Here is a 17,429-nt window from a genome sequence, read left to right as displayed (position 1 = left end):
ATTGCATTTAACTCGTTTCTAACTTTTCTTTATTCTCGCAATGGTCCTGAACACCTGATATTATTCACTGTGTATTATTGACATTGTGATATTATTCATTGAGGCGCGGCAAGGATGTCATGAAAAGTACAATAATGTTCAAAGAATTTCACCATCTTAGCTCATCTGTACTTGAAAGGGACTGGTTTCTCTCAACTTGAGAGGTCAGGACATGTCTGGGCAGCAGGTTGTCAGCTAGGGAAGTGATGCTGACAAGATAATGACTCCTGCAGAGATACAGTAAAACCTTTTCCAGTGGGTCCTTCAGGGAAACTCTAAGGATAGGGTTTTTCTGTTAGAGACACCAGTTGACATCAAGGAAAACCCGAGGGAAGTGCTTGTGAGCTATTTATTTATCACTTTTGTTTGCAGTTTATTACGGTGTGTTAAAACTCAACTCCAGTTGTTTGCCTGAGTACCTGAACCAATGATGGCCATATTTGTTTCTGGTGTTCAAACCAACTTCTTGGCTTTAATTACTTGATTAGGCTATCCCTATCATTTACAGTATTGCATCATGACACAAGAATGACAGCTAAAGACTGTTCTTACATCTCTATATGAAACATTTTATTGTGATCAAATCTACAAGCAAACCAGAGTTGGTTAAGACAGCCAATTAGCTCATTTAGCCAGGGTAATTGACAGAAACAAAAACCTACATACACACTGGCCCTCCAGGACAGGAATTGCCCACCTCTGTCTTGAGAAAAACTCCAGCCTTGCTGCTGAGCAATGTTTTGCAAACCTGTGTACTGCCGTGTATGCTATTTTTTGAACACTGTGGAGGTGGAATTTTTCATCAGACATTTAACTCTATTTGACTATTTACACAACAGTACATAAACTGAAAACAAAAGGACAGAATTCACCTCAAATTAACTACTAAAGTTTTCGAGTTAAATTGAACTCATCTTACTTTTTTCATGAATGTATTGATTTAGCAGCTTTGACAAATTACCTGTTGCCACCTTCAAAATATGATCAATAAATTTATAGCAGTGGCTCTCAAACTCAATTCAGGGGGGGCCCCCAGTGTATTCTGGTTTTTGTTCCAACCACAACTGCAATCCCAGATTGAAATAAACTGTTCACTTTCAAATTTTGAGGGATTATCTACCCTTTTAAGCCACATCTGAAATCTCGTTGCATGTCATTAACAAAAGAAGTCCCATGTTCACATTATACTTATTGTGCTAATGTAAATAATTGCTTAAAAGTGGTTTAAAAAAAGCCAACTGGTCAAACTAATGATGGAGGTGAATCAATAGGCTCCTAACTGGTGAAAAATTGTGGACACATGGTCACTAAAACTAATCATAATGAATTCAAAAAGAAAACACAAATGATAACAAGCCAAACCTGCATTGCATTCATAAATTTAAGGAACAAATTATGAAAGAACTTAAACTCGTGTGTTCAACAACCTTAATTGAGCAAGAGATTGGCTGTAACAAAAACCAGCATACACAAGTCCCCAGGATCGAGATAACAACTGGCTTTATAGAACCTACTGGTTTTATAGAACATTTTACTACAATGGAAAGTCGGTTTGATATATACTTCAATAACATGCAGGAGTCACGACTATTTGAAATCAATGTATTTTGATATTCTTCTTTATTCGCAAGCATTAACATACTGTACGTTTCCACGTGGCATTGTGACACTCGAGCATCCTCGAGAGAGTTCACAACACTGGCTTGAGACGTTTCCATTCTTGTACAGCTGTTCAAAGACAGGCCACTTCATGGATCACGTGGGAGACATTGGAATGTAGAATTTTCATCCAGGCCAGGAGACCTCAGGAATGTGATTGACGTTGGTTTCAGCCTATTAATTCTTCGTATAAGCAATGCACACCAATGACTTTCCAGGGGAGGGGTTGTGCTTGGAGTCTGTATTGCCTCGCCAAATGGCTCGGGAGTCGAGAACTGGGCTAGGAAAACGGGAAAGTGAAGAGTCGATTGATGGCAGAGTTGTATGGACATAGTACGCGATTGTGAGGAATTTACAGAAGAATCCGTGGGTATTAGGATTAACTATCATACATTCAGTGCCTTGAATATGGTGAGTCGGACATTAGATTCTTTATGAAGTCATCATACATATTTCAGTTGGCTAGTCGTAATTTCAGCGGAAAGTAGCAACAGTTAGTCAACATTAGAAAGAAATCGGGCATTTCAAGGCGTGTGGTTTATCGTACATCCAGTCCCGATATAGCCTACTTACTCTGCCACATTGCCCATTGCATCTGCAAAGTAACCTAACCAACACCGTAAAACACTGGAAGTGCGGGTGATTTATCACACTCTGCTGATTTTACACGTAGCCAGCCAGCGAATAGGCTACACACAAATCCAAATTCCAGCCACAATTCGTCAGGGATTTTGTTCTGACATGCTTTCAAAATATAAGAAGGGAAATTAAAGTTGTAGCCTACATACCGATTTAGGCTAAGGTTTTGCTACAAGTAGGCTGAAGTTTCTTTTTGATTCTGATAAGGTTTTTAGTTTGCAAACTTGCAAGCTTCTGTCTGAAGTAGCCTAAAAAAACTGTTATTTAGCATATTATACATGTAGCCTAGTCCTACCAATAAAATGAAGTCCTGTTTTGTGCTTTTTGGTTCTTAGCTAACAGACAAAGTTCAAGACCACTTGTTACTGCATCTGAAGGGATTTAGCCTATCTAGCCACATTTGCCACAAGGACGTGATTTCTCTTAAACTAATAGAATACGCCTTCTTTATTTCCTAAGAGTCTATTAAAATGCGTTCTCACGATGTTTTTTATTTGTTCGTTTGTTTACAAATATTTGTACATTTGAGTCAAATTATTTCGCGATCTAAATTAGTTGTTGATAGAAGGTTGGCGCTTTGATTGGCACCGTTACTCGATAGTTTAACTGCAAGTGGAATGCCCTGTTCGGTCGTTTAAATATCGACTATTAGCCCGATTCCATTTCCACGGTCGGAAATAGAACTAGGAGCGAGAACTGTCCGAGAGCTAAAACTGTGGAATTATGGCTCCGCCCGCTTTTCCACTGTGTTCTGTGGAGCGGAACTGGAACCGTGCAAAGTAACACATCATCTCTTCGGCTCCAAAACACAGTCTGACTGGGTGGAGTGCAACAAGCAACGTGTAGGCTACGTTTATACTTAACATCCAAGTTAAAGACAAAACATAACTGATGGATAACTTGGCTTGGGGGTCTGTACAACTGAAAACAAAGGGTATGTCCAACCCATTCCTGCTACAAAATGTTTGCTTAGGGAAGACCTAAACTAACATGGAAAAAAATGCTATGGTATGTTTCATTTATATGAAACAGTAGGCCTGTGCATGGCATATATTTCCTGACAGGAATTTTCTGGACATTGTTAAAGATGTCTGATTGCAAAATAAGATTGGCTGTGTTGTGCTTTGCACATCAACAGAATGATAAAAAAAACAATACAGTTGCTACATGTCAGCATGAGGTCATAGTACGGTTTTGACATGTACCGTACAACTCATCCATATGCAGTAGTTGCTCAAGAATGCGGTGTGCTATAACTGTGTATCTTGGTATTCACAAAAGGGTAAAAACCAGAGGCTGGGGTGTAATGTGGCGCAGCCATGCAATGGGTGGAGCTACTGTACATGACAAATCACAAAATGACCCCATGAACCAATAAAATGCTGAATCCTTGATGGAACACAGACAGCTGCAGCCACTTTGGGGCTCATGTAGCCTCATTCTCCCATTACTACAATTCACTTGAGTTATAAAGTTTCTTCAGAAATGTGGTACGTATTCTGACAGTTAAGCCTAAATGTAGCATCATTTTACTTTTTAGTAATTTGGCGAAGTGAAGAGTAGTGAAGAGTAACCCGCTTAATGTCTTGAATATATATTTAATATTGCTCTTTCAGATACTCTGCAGCTTGCTGCCTAGAGAGAGATCTGTCTCCGTAGGCAACGAGAAATGGAGTCATGCAAATTATCGCAATGCTGATGAAAGCACTCGTGAGACGTGGTTGGGGAAAATGTACTGATTAAGCCTATGCAAAGCAGGCTGGATGTGACTGGAGGAGAATTCCAGTGTCAGTGAAATAGGTGCAAAAGGAAGCTCAGCTGAAGAAAAAGAAACATATAGCTAGGCTGCGGTATGTCAGTGGATGTGTGGGAGATAAGATACCTTGAGTTCCAGGTTCTTGATCAATATATTCCCTCAACAGATGCTATGTCACATGTTCGTAGTTTATTATAAAGTTGTATATTTAATAATGAAATATAGATCATTTATATTTTTGAATTTGTTTTATGTCAAAATATCAAAATAAGTAAATTAATCTTGCCTTCTTGTTTACCACGGTTCTGGGAGTTTTGCTGCTTCTTACACATTTGTACCTTTATAGCATCTTGTTGTGGTGAAAGCTCCTAAATCCATCAACTCAAGAAAAGAAAGTGGTCAGGACCTCTGGCTTTTGAATATTGCTGCAGAAATCATAACTGCAGTGTGTGTTTTCTCAAAAAAGAAAAGTGGGAACACGTTTTAAATTAAAATCCCTGAAGGCCAGAATTATTGAGCTAGTAACCTCTTAAAAATATTTAGGAATTTTGTAGGATGAAAACCGTAATTTTAATAAGCACAGGAAATATAAAATTGATAAACTGGTTTCAGTCTTTTAATTTGAAAACCTGTCAAATGGTCATGCAGTGAATGCAAGTGTTTCTGGCATTTTCCCATTTAAAATTTTATATTTTGGTATTTGTATAGCCTATGCAATATGTATTGTGTTGTTTTGTAAACTATTGTTATATGTGTTATTTGTATAATTTACTGCTGCTTATATGGCAAAGTTTTTAATGCAAAAAACTTTAATCCCAATGAGACTACAAGGTTAAATAAATAAAAAAATACAGTATGAATGATACAGTTTTTTTTTCACACTACACTTTGTGGACGATGACTGCAGGTCGATGACTGCAGTGATATATAGAAGTTTTGTAGGAAGGCCATGTGTCACATCTGATTTATAGGGACAAGCCAAAGATGATGTACTGGGCACATTTTGCCCTTTTCAAGGTTACAGGTGCTGTTCTAAGTGATATTCGTCATATTTATGAGGTATACAGCATTTTATACTTAAACTTATTGTAGGCTATTCATTCTGGTATTTATTTAGCCAGTATAATGGTGTTACACAGGCTAAGAGTTTAGTAAGTGTTAGCCTGAAATGTATCTTCCATATCGAGTTGTAGGTGATCAGGAAAGGTTCCATAAGTTGTTCTATAGTAACACAAAGCTGCTTTATGTGATTTCATTGCTTCTGGTTTTCACCCAGTTTTTGTCAAATGGACAGTTTGGTTTTGTGCAGGCCTGGAAATGTGTCTGTTTTAATTTACACTTACTCATGCTTTGAGGTCCATTTATGTGCACAGGCAGATTTTGTAGGTCTCATCTTTGGAAGATAGTGAGCATGTTTATTACTATGGGTTCCTTTCTGAATTTTTTCCTCAACTCTTTTTTTGTCTGAAGAGGAGTCTCCCCCTTTCTTTTATCATATTCTTGTCCCTTACTGAACCATAAACACACTTAAGCACAGCATTGTTTGAAAAAAGAATGGCAAAGAGCAGATTTAAACTGATAAGAACACCTTGCTGTAATCTATCCTTTTTTTCCCCAAGTTTGGCAAAGTCATTGATGTTGACTGATAGCACCCAGGTTGAAGCATTCTTTTAAGAGGCTCTAATTTGGCGTGTAAGCCATTCATTAGATGGCTCAGGCACAGTAAGTACACTGACCTTAGCTTGTATTGTCTGGCATCACAGCTGTTGAGTTCACTCCACATCAGGGCATCGAAGTATTGGAAGCCTGCAAGATTTGCTTTAAATATATTTGGAAAACCACTCATTTTAATGAAGCGTTCTGTAGTTTATCTGGATGGTGCTGCATCACAAAAAATAAATTCAGAGGGAAAAGTCTGTAAATCTGTAATTGTTTTAGATGGCAGTAGTGGTGTGTTTTACCTAGTGGCACAAGTTTTTTTGTGTGTGATCTAGCAATGCTCCAAACTGAAGGCAATCACAACAAGCATTATGTGAAGACCTGAACTGGAAATGAATAGTAAAACTTTTAGCCTAATTATTGCTTGTTCCAAACGTATAGTTTGCTTAATTGTGCTCATACTGTACAAGCAAAACAAATGAGAAAAAATGAAACTATGCTCTCGCAATGCTACTGGAACGTTTGTCAGTGTTATAACATTGCCACCACATTGCAGCAACGTTGTGAGAACGTTTTGTGTTAGCTGGGATGTTGAATCATGGTCCCGCCGAACATGGTGTCTTAGGAATGGCACTCGGTTGTTGCGGATGCTGTGCCCAAATCTTAAATCAGTTTGCAGAACATTGGTAATTCATATAGCAACTGTGTCAATTGCGTAAGTCTGCCCTGACCACAAAAGATTATGGAAAGCATTCTGGCATGTCAGGCTAACTGTTGGAGCCAGGGTGAACACCATTTGGAGAGGGACATATTTGTCATTTTCTAGAGGACTGAGGGATCCTGCTTCATAATTGTGCCATACCGTCAGTTCACAAACCATACAAAACAAATCCAGCAAATATTTTAGTCACAGCTGGACTAAAACAAGTACAGAACCGATAACCGATAACAAAAATTGCATACTGCCGGTGCACATTGTTAATATGAAGCTTATTTAAAAAATGCATTCATGGAAAGCTTCCTGGCATTGGATTGGCTGTGTGTAATCCCTGGAATGGGAGAGGCTCACAAAACAGTTGGCCCCTTTTGTCATCTTGAGGGAGACAAATCAGATAACTCACAGTTTGATCCATCTCATGATTTGATTGTAGTTACTCATTGGCAAGATTCATATACCTGAGGGTTTGATTAAGGCTTCCTTAATACCCTCTTTTACATTCCATTACATTCACTTAGTGGATGCTCTCATCCAGAGCGGCATAAAGTAGTAGAGAACATCAGTGTTACTCTCAGGAATACAAAAATGCAGTATCACCAAGAACTCATTTATAATCAATAAGTGTCACACAAACCAAACAAACAACAGTTTCTGTTGCAACAGATAGCCTAGCTTTACACAGCTATAGCTGTAACATTATCAAAAAGGAAATTCAGGGAAAGAAAGATATAAGATATCTGAAGATAGTATATCTAAAGGGGGTCAGAGGTACCATGGTTCAGTCTTAAACTGTGAGTCTTCAGTCTGTGTTGGAAGATGGACAGGGTTTCTTCTGTCCTGACTGCAGTGGGAAGTCCATTCCACCACTGGGGGCCCAGAACTGACAGGAGACATGACCTAGAAGGGCAGGCACATGGTGGGGGGGCAGGGGTGGGGCAGATGACTAGCAGTATCAGAACAGAGACTTCTGGCTGGTGTGTAGGGTTTGATGATCTTTTGAAGATATGACAGAGTTGTCCCTTTAGTTTCCCGATGGGCCAACACCATGGTTTTGAATTTTATGCGAGCTGGTATGAGTAGCCAGTGGAGGGAGGTCAGGAAGGTTTTAGATCAGATGAGGAGCGGCACGCGAATGTGCTTCAGAGGTTGGATGCCGGAGGCAAGGAGTCCAGTAAGTATGGAGTTGCAGATGCAGATGCAGGTTCTCTGGATGTTGTGCACTACACCCCATTCATACTGTAGTTACATACTTCATTCACACTGTAGTTGCCTATTGATATAGCCCAGACTCAAACAACAATGGGCAATTTCAAAGTTTATTCGCCATTTGTAATCAACACTTCAGACTTTTTAAGTAAAACACATGCAAACCGTGTAGACATGAAAAACTCATATAATATATAAATGCTCCATTAAATTATATGAATGAATGAACAATTAAAAATATCACTTATTCAAAAGGTGCATTTGCCTAGTATTCTTGAACCTAGGCTGCAGGGTTCAGTGTGCTCTCAGAGCAAGCACATTTACAGGTGAACCACTCCATGAGCAATATTGCAGGTATAATTTTGTTTGATATTAAGAGCCCATGAGCCAAAACACTTTAATGTTAGGTCTTTAACACTTGAAACTTGTATACTGAAACACTCTCAGGCTGGCTGCTGGTATTCTTGTCTGTTGCAGGTGATATTTTCCAGCGCCACCGCTGGAAAAGAGCACAGCCGGTTTGTTCTCTTGGAGAAGCTGAAGCTTTTGATGTAATAGCTGTTTGTTTTCTGGAACCTTCTGTTTGGGAGGCTGCAGTACTGCCTGCTCTTTTGTTATTGAAGTGCTTGAAAACCACAAGGCTTTCTGTACACAAGAAACCCCTTTGGCCTGTTAGCATGTCGTGCTTGAAAACGAAAAGGCTTTCTGAACACAAAAAACCCCTTTGGCCTGTTAGCATGTTGTGCTTGAAAACCAAAAGGCTTTCTGAACACAAGACACCCCTTTGGCCTGTTAGCTTGTCACCTGTCACACGGAAATAGTCTTTTAAGGGAGCTCGGGGGCCTAAGTTATTGAGGCGAACATTAAATGCTGTATGGGTTAGGATGTTGTTCTGGAGTCACTGAGCTAATTCCCTTCTCACCTTGCCTCATTCTTATTTTGTTCTTACATTTGTAAAGGCAGCCTTGAGCTGAATGTTATTTTAAGGGAGTGCTTTGGCCTGCTGGGGTACCAGAAGGCCTTAGACCACTGTTCAAATGTGTGAACTGGCAAAGCGATAATGATGTTCTCACTTGAACAATAGCATCAGTATTATTTGGTGTTGAGAGAAATATAGCATGGTGTATAGTATAGTATAGTGCTCACAAATTATCTGCGCTCCATAAAACAAAATTTTTATGGGTTGTATAATATACAATATATAGTTGTATAATTATTTTTGAAAACATAATCTAAGGCCTTCATGCACAGTGCAGTGAAAATATATTTCCCCCTTCCTAATTCTCTCTATTATTGCATATTTGTCCCACTGAATGGTTTCAGACCTATAGACAAAATGCAATATTAGGCAAAGGGAAACTGTGTAAACAAAACACATTTTAACTGTTTTGGTTTATTTAATAGTTATTTAAAAGTTATAAAACACCCTTATCACCCATGTGAAAGATTGCAGAAGAACATCCTCTCTAGCCTCAGCTAAGGTCGGTCTTCATGATTCCACAAGAAAGAGACTGGTCAAAAATGAGATTCATGGAAAAGTGGCGAGGCAGAATCCACTGTGAGCCAAAAGAAACATCAATGCTCCTCTCACATTTGCAAAAAAAACTGGCCCTTTGTTGTAATGTTCTATGGAAATGTGAGTCAAAAGTAGAACTTCTTGGATGACACAGGTTCCATCAGGTCTGGCATAATGCGAATTTCACAGTAAGAACATACCAACAGTCAAATGTGGTGGAGGTGTGATGGGGTTTTTTGCGTGTGATTTGCTGCCTCGGCACATGGACGATCTACCATTATTGAAGGAGCCATGAAATCTGCTTTGCACCAGAAAATTCTTACGGAGGATGTCCTGTCATCTGTCCATGAGCTGAAGCTGAAGTTATGCTGCAAGACAATAATCCAAAAAAACAAAAGCAAGTCTACATCTGAATGGCTGAAAAGAAGCAGTTCCTGACTGGAACCCAATAGAGATGCTGTAGCAGGACCTAAACCAAGACTAATGTCAAGTTATAGGAAGCGTTTGGTTACAGTTATTCCTGCTGAAGGTGTTGCAGCCAGTTATTAAGTTTAAGGGGGCAATTACTTTTTTGCATGGGTGATATTGGGGTTTGATAACTTAAAAAAAGATTAACATTTTTTAAATAAGCTGTGTGTACTCAGGTTTTTGTCTCATGCTCTGGTCCAGTTCCAAATCAGTACAATATTTGCTATGGAAAGTTATTCCCCATGTGCAATTTGCCTGGTGTCTTTTCACAAGGGGAAAATTTTAAACTAAAAAATACTAACCTCTCGGTCTTCCTGCCCACGTAAACATCAACATCAGCACTGGCCTTGAAAAACCCATATCTGTTGACCTCTAGTACTAATACATCTTTTTTATTAATGGAACAAGGTTGTACATGTGCTGCAGCCCCTCAGACGTTTTCATTGGTTGTTATGTGGCAAATACACATTGAGAATTGCTGAAAAAGACACTTAATCATTGATCATTTTTCTCAGTTCACTTTAAAGGTAGGGGAGGTATGGTGGTTGCTGAAGATACTATGCAAGGAAGCTTTCCAGTAAGGAGAATACTGTGCCCAAATGCAACTGATGATGAGTTCAGCAGAAAATAAAGTTGTTTTTGCCTCAGGACATGCTATTAATAGTGTATTTATTTTACACACCTAATGCTCTTTAGAATGGGTGATGTGAAGCATTGTGGAGCAATGCCAAATATTATTGATTTTCTACTGCATACTCGCTTTGTCAGCCAGTAAAACTCTAAGCGAGACGTAGGCCTACTATTTCTGAAAAAATGGGTGGCGAAAACACCCATCCTTCCACAAACAGCTATTGTTAATTTTCTCTTCCTTATTGTATACTGTATCATGTGAGGCAATATTTTTCCCAATAAAATAATAAATATTTCTTGGTTTCCATCCGGATATATTATTATCTGCGGAGCATAGTTTCATCACTACAATACCGGTGTCATCCAATGAAGTTCATGCACAAAAAGTGCATTTCCAGGGTGTTGCAAAACTGTCATTGTTTTGTGGGAGGAGCCAGACTGCATTTGTTGGTGATCTTGCTCACCATTCATAGAGACATTATGCTTTTCACTGGCGATTTAGAGTGCGTTTTCTTGTTGCCCAGGAACAGTGATGTGAGCTATACAGTAGAAACCCTTTAGGCCCAAAACAAGGATGCTATGAGCAAGCACATTTCCCTGGCAAGAGATGGCAGGTCTACGTAGAAATAAGTTATGCTGCTGTCTACTTCCGAGATTGGTTGATCCTCAATCGCTGTAACGTTTCTTTCCTGTTTGTGAATATTGGAGAGTGATGCAAGCCAATTTGCTGGTGTAATCTTTTGACTTTCTGCTGTAGCTCTCTTCTTTCCGAACTGTGGATCAGGAGTTACAGTGCATCCAAAACAAATGCACTTTATATAATACACATTCCGTTGATATGCAAACTGCCAGTTTATATCAGGAGATTGAAGTATATGTAGGCAGATGGGGATATGGGTTTATTTCAAGAGATTTCGTTCAGATCTACGTTCTTTTACTGGGAACCATTTCTGGGAGATTTTGCATTCTTGCAGGAATCTGGATTAAATCCAGGATATTCCCTGAATGTATTTATTTGCATAATTTACAGTAGGTTGAGCGCTTCGCTCAAATTTACAACAGCAATGAAACAATGCCAAGAAACAATGCAAATCACAGGAGTCATAATATTACTCAGATGGAGAACAGCAATTAGGCTGTACAATGGCATATGGAAATGCATGCTCTAGAGCACAGGTTTTAGATTCCAGTCCTAGCGGTCCATAGTTGCCCTTCAGTTGTATGTGAACTGCACACTGAGCTGCTAATTTCTTTGTTAAACTATAATCGCAAAAATATTAGCTGTCTGAAATTTGTGTTCTTAAAGTCACAAATACCTCTGCTGTCAAACATTTGAATTTGCATTTTGTCTCATCACTACTATGAATATTCTTCCCAGTGGACATTGAACTAACCAATCCACCCATTTTCTTTGCAAACCACTGATGGATATCACGACGTCCTTGATTTCTGCTGTGGCCATGATCAAATAAAAGCTGTTGTCATTTCATAAATCAGCAGACAAGAGCACCTATACAGTACATACACATGCACGAGCCACACATCACACATGCACGCAGACTGATCTCGATTGTAAATGTACTAGCGGGCTCATGTTTGTATTTCATGTGTAAGAATTGTGAAGCAAATGGTTTTTTTTATGATATTTAAATTATTTGCATGGTTGGCAGCTAATAACAATATTGTATATCCTGTCTTCTGTTTGGCTGCTTCATCATTCTTTTATACTGCTATGTCCTCTGGTCCTGGAGCTATGTGGGTTTATGTTTCCAAACTAATGAGTGAGCCTTAGGAATTTCAATTGTTTTGCAAGTACAGGTGCAGACCTACAGCCTCTTTGTACTGTAGAGTTTATGACCGTGCTCCAGAGGGGGAGAGAGAAAATGTATAATGAAATGAAATAAAAATGAAAATGGATCTGAACAGTGGTGTACATTCATCCAAATAAGAACAAATTCATTTAAATGTTTCTTAAACTGGTAAAAGCGTATGCAGCATAAGGAATCAAGCAAGGTCTGGGTGGACTTGAGTGTGTTGTTCTGTAGTTTATTTTTCATTCATTTTTTGTTCTTCGAATATTATACTTTGAAATATGGGTATAAATTGTATGATTGGCAGCTTTTTTCATGAAATAAGTAGGGCCTAAACATATCCATCATTTTACTAATGGTGTGTGTGTGTGTATGAATGCATTAGAGAAAAATAGAGAGATTTAATTTATAACTCCTCAGAGAAATCCCCCATCTTACCAGCTGTCATGTTTCCGGCGCAATCGATTTTTCAAAACGTATCACATAGCCTGCACATTTTTGGAGATCGTGAGAAAAGTGGAAAGCACTGCAGACAAATTGGCCAGCTTTAACTCGAAGCCCCAGATGAGAGTTTTCTTTCTGAGAGAAATTGCACCAGGCAAAGGCTGTTCAGACGTGTAATGACACGCTCTGCTGAATGTGTCATCGCAAGTCTTTCCTCTTTCATTTCTTTTGACCAGCTGGTTGTTTATAATGTTCAGCTATGTGACTTGAACCTGGAGGTTTTAGGGTTCTTTTTGTGCGACAGGTGTAGCTTAGACCTTGTTTAGAGGATTAGCTTAAACCCTATTTGCAGAAGACCCAGTGCATCTATTTGTAGACTGTAGCACTGTACCAAACTCTTAAATGAGTAGTAAGTCTGAATATCGTTTTGTGCACTAGCTGGGTTTTCTTGAACAGTTGTCAAGCATGTAGCACACATCAGAAGGTAAATGTTTAAGTGCAACCTTTAGATTGTTATCCCCATTGATAATGTATTGGGGAAAATGATATAGCAGTTTCATGATTTTTTTTGTCATTTGCTCCGGGGAACTCACAGGGCCCTTTTTTCAGGTGCATAGCGCATGGGTGCATGGGCACAGTCAGGTGCATAGCGCATGGGTGCATGGGCACAGTCAGGTGCATAGCGCATGGGTGCATGGGCATGGATATTGAATGTTTGTATTTTCCTGACCAGAGGCAAGGAGTGCTCAGTTGAAAGCATGTGCTGCAGGTGGAAAATGGGCTGGATGAGTGGGTGTGTTGCAGCTGAATTCATTTGTAGCCAATCAAATGAGCTATTTTCATTAACTTTAAGAGCTGTGTACTTTGTGCAGGGTGGACTGCGTATTTCTGTAGTCTGCCAGTGAAATGGAAGGCAAGCATAAGGATATACCTTCCAAGGTGTTCTTTTGTGGGTGGTGCAGAGTTGGGCTGTCACTTTTTTCAAAAATTGAGTTCAAATGAATCTTAAAAATAAGAGAAGTTTGTTTTTTGATTTTCCTTTCATCAGAATTTCAATAGAACATTTCCTAAACGTTTATGATAGGCCAGTTTTAATTTCCCATTAAACCTTTTGCTAAATAGCTTAAATGTGCTATGTTGCAACTAAGAAAAAATGTACATTATTAAACAAATAAAACCAGGGAAGTTCATAACAATGGCAATGGTCTCTTTCACAGCAGTGACTGACTTGGTATGAAACGTCGCTCAAACTAATTAAAAAAATTATGACGCACAATTCCACCGTTAAATCATAACAATGCTGTATTTAAACTAAACTGAGCTCAGTGATTTCCTTTAGAGGGGCAACTGCCTTTGCCTTTGGGGTTGGAAGTTGCCACTCGCGTACTTTGCTGAAGACTTTCTCCTTAGTTAGGCCTATATGTTGAAATTGCAGTGCACTGCTCGATCTTGACTGACACACCCCCAGCAGAGGCTCTTATCCCACTTCGGCACACAGCGAATCACACAATTACAAAACAGCTCAGGCGCATCAAAATCCATGACGAAAATACCACTTCACCTGTGCGGTGGCTCACAACACGCCATGCGCCAGCTGGAAAAGACAGCCCTATAAAAGAGTAACTATAGAATAAGGGAGTCTGTACACAGAGATGGCTATGGTGCAGCGTACAACTAGAAAGGTGAATCCCAAAATGGAGGTTTACAAGGTTAAATATCCAGTTAATTATAAACAAAGGACCAGCGGAGTCCCTTCAGTTTTGAGCTGGCTAGGCATCCAAGGGACTAGGAACCAGTGCAGAGATGGACAACTAACTCCTCTGCACGAGATTGAGATGCGGTCTGAGAGGAAAGTTGGACAGGTGTCTTGGTGACGGATCTGTAGATGCTATGTTACCTGGCTCATATCAGTACTACAGTTAAAGCTACCATGCTATTTCAGAGCACAGCCTGTTGTATTAAAGCTATATTTCACATTTCACCTATCCTGAATATCATAGTCAGTATGATCATAAAATAAATATAATAAAACAATAGTACAATAATTATATTATAGTATCCCATATCATCACTACTGACATTTTATGGAACAACAGAAATGGAATTTTGCCCAGAGGTTTGGCAGTGTTTGCCAGACTGTGGTGCAGTTACTTGCTACAGAAATGAACCACATGACCTCCAGTATAGCAAGTTCAGTGTCTTTTTTTCACCCAGCCCTTGTACTACATAAACATTCCTGGCTTTAAAGCATGTCTGCACATAACAGATTTGATTTATGTTTACCTCTGTGTGTCAGATTTTAGCTCTACAGCAGAGTGATGGGATACCTTTGTTTTTCATTGGATTTTCATTCAACATTTGCTTCTTAGAGTAGAATTACCTCATTTTATTTCTGTGAGCAGCATCATTGGCATTGTTCTGCTATTCCCCAATTTTGTTTTGTTTAATGAATTGTAAAGATGCTGTTGTCATTATTTCATAGCCATGGCATAGCACATTTAAACTATTCAGCTACAGGTTTTATGGGAAATAAAAACTGGGCCATAATAATGATACATTTAGGCAACATTTTAATGAAATTTTGATGGTAGAAAATTCAAATAAATTTAAATTAATTTCTCTTATTTATGAGATTTTGTGAACTCAGTTTTTGGAAATAGTGACAGTCCTACCTATAACCTGTGGATATGTCTGGTGTCGTTTATGACTTAACTGTAGGTATCTGCTATCAAGGGTAGGTGGCAAAAGATAAACGCGCTGGTCCTGAAGCTTTTTCTCATCTGGATTTGTCATTATTTGAGCATCTTTATATTATTATTTTAGATAGGAATCAAACAGATGATGACACTCTTATTTCTGATAGTTTTTCCTCTATCCTCTCTATGTTTTCAGCTCCAGTCAAAACCAAAATAATTAAGTGGGGCGAAAAAACAAAACAAGTTAGAACATTCCCTCGGGCTATCCAATCACACTGTAACAAATTATGATGGTGTCCATGGCATGACAGAATTCTATAAGTGTGCAGCATTGGCTCTGCACAATAGGGAACATCTGTGAGGACAAGAGCCTCTCTAGCAGGTGCAAGTGCAGATAAGCTATGCTTCTTGTGTCACTAATTTACTGGCAGTATTGATAGTCAGTAATTGATTGATGTTCAACATGCTGATGTTTACTTAGGTCACAATGTTCAATGTAAAATTGGGCGACATAATCAATGCACAATCCGCACAGAAAATGGTCTGTTATTATTCTTGCTCAAAAAATCACTATACCAGCCACCATATTGGCAATCAGTGAATCTTTCCCCTCTAAAATTGGTATCAGTAACAGTTTTAAAAAATACCATAACAGTCAGGCTCCTTAGCCACCCAAGTGTTGCATCTGGTTTAATTAAACAGTACCTGAATTTGCAGTGTTTTGCTGTGTTATATACTGTAGTAGAACCTAAGAGATACAAGCCTCAATTGCAGTAAATAGAACAGGGTATGAAGCTGAAAATAGTGTAAGCAACTGCATTTTCAAGCTCCTTATGACTAAATGGTAAACGGACTGCATTTATATAGCGCTTTTATCCAAAGCGCTTTACAATTGATGCCTCTCATTCTCCCATTCACACACACACACTCACACACCAACGGTCAGCTCGTTGGGAGCAATTAGGGGTTAGGTGTCTTGCTGAGGGACACTTCGACACACCCAGGGCGGGGGATCGAATCGGCAATCCTCCGACTGCCAGACAACCGCTCCTACCCCCTGAGCTATGTCACCCCCATATACAACGATTATTGTACTATGCATCGATTATCTTTGTTATTATCACTCATGCAGAAAAATTAAGTATTAAACTAATAAATAAATAGCACTTTCCCTCTTTCTTTGTAACTATTTGTCGAATCCAATTAAAATCAGGGTGCAAGTTTCCTAGGGAGTGGCACGATGAAACAAAAATAATGGAACATTCTTGTGTACAATAAAACACCCATTTTAAAGTTGCTTGACACATAGATGGATGCTTTCACAAATTAGCAGTGCTAGAAGCAGTTTAGGTGGAGCTGGGTGATTTGAGGCCACCTACTCTTCAACAGATTGCTGTTCCCCCTTCAGTGTGTTCCCTCACTGATATCATTTCTTGATACTGCTAGAATTATGCCTTGCTGTCTTTGAACTCACAGTCTGGTCTGGGTATTTTTTATCTAGCTTTTTCTGGTAGTTTTCATGTTCTCTGTGGTGTTTTTGCAAAGACAAGACAGGTAGAAGTTTAAAGTTAACAGATGTCAGCAACAGACAGGTTATTATGCTCAGCCTTATGCTGCCTCCTTAGACATAGAAATAAATGAATTCTCCAGTATGATCCTGCTTGTGGTTTGTTTGATTTTTGGTTAATAACTTAAGATTTATAGCTGCAAAATAAAAGCTTGTTAAAAATACGGCTAGTGCAATGCTAGTTACCTTTCCAATATAAGTTACTTTCAAAGCAGTTGAAAACTTTTTTGTGTGAGTGCATTTCTATTTTATTTCAATTTTATATAGGCTATTAATCAGTTTCAAGATCATTTTGATACGAAAGATCTGTGACCGTATCAGTGCTCCCTTTTAACCTTGGTGAAGATCTGCTTGTTCCATACTTTGTGCGAAGGTCTCTGCTTAAATACTTTGATATATGATGGATTTCCTAAGATTAGTTTGATATGTCCACGGCCATGATTAGGGTGATGGGTCATTCAAAGGCATCTAAGCCTTTCTCTCCCTATGAGCTGTTCCTCTGGCCGGGTCTGCATTGCAGAACACATGCGTCTCATACAGCGCAGCCAATTACAGAACAGCCATGCCCTGTTTACGTTTTCATTGCACTTCCTGTCAACGAAAAGCATCAGTCTGCTGTCT

General features: G+C 39.0%; 1 protein-coding gene across 2 annotated transcripts in view; it reads left to right on the top strand.

Moving 5' to 3' along the window:
- The first annotated feature begins 1,905 nt into the window (after positions 1–1,905).
- Positions 1,906–17,429, top strand: part of arhgef10 (Rho guanine nucleotide exchange factor (GEF) 10) — an 86,717-nt gene continuing 71,193 nt past the window's right edge. Inside the window, exon 1 of one of the 2 annotated variants that reach the window (XM_064332963.1) lies at positions 1,906–2,109. The gene's annotated coding sequence lies outside the window, so the exon portion shown is untranslated. The remainder of the gene's footprint in view (positions 2,110–17,429) is intronic. The other variant, XM_064332953.1, reaches the window with a different exon arrangement.

This window comes from Anguilla rostrata, chromosome 1, assembly GCF_018555375.3.
Source record: "Anguilla rostrata isolate EN2019 chromosome 1, ASM1855537v3, whole genome shotgun sequence".
In the NCBI taxonomy this organism is placed as follows: domain Eukaryota; kingdom Metazoa; phylum Chordata; class Actinopteri; order Anguilliformes; family Anguillidae; genus Anguilla; species Anguilla rostrata.
Note: the sequence above shows the minus strand (reverse complement) of the source record. Positions and strands in the feature narration are given on the sequence as shown.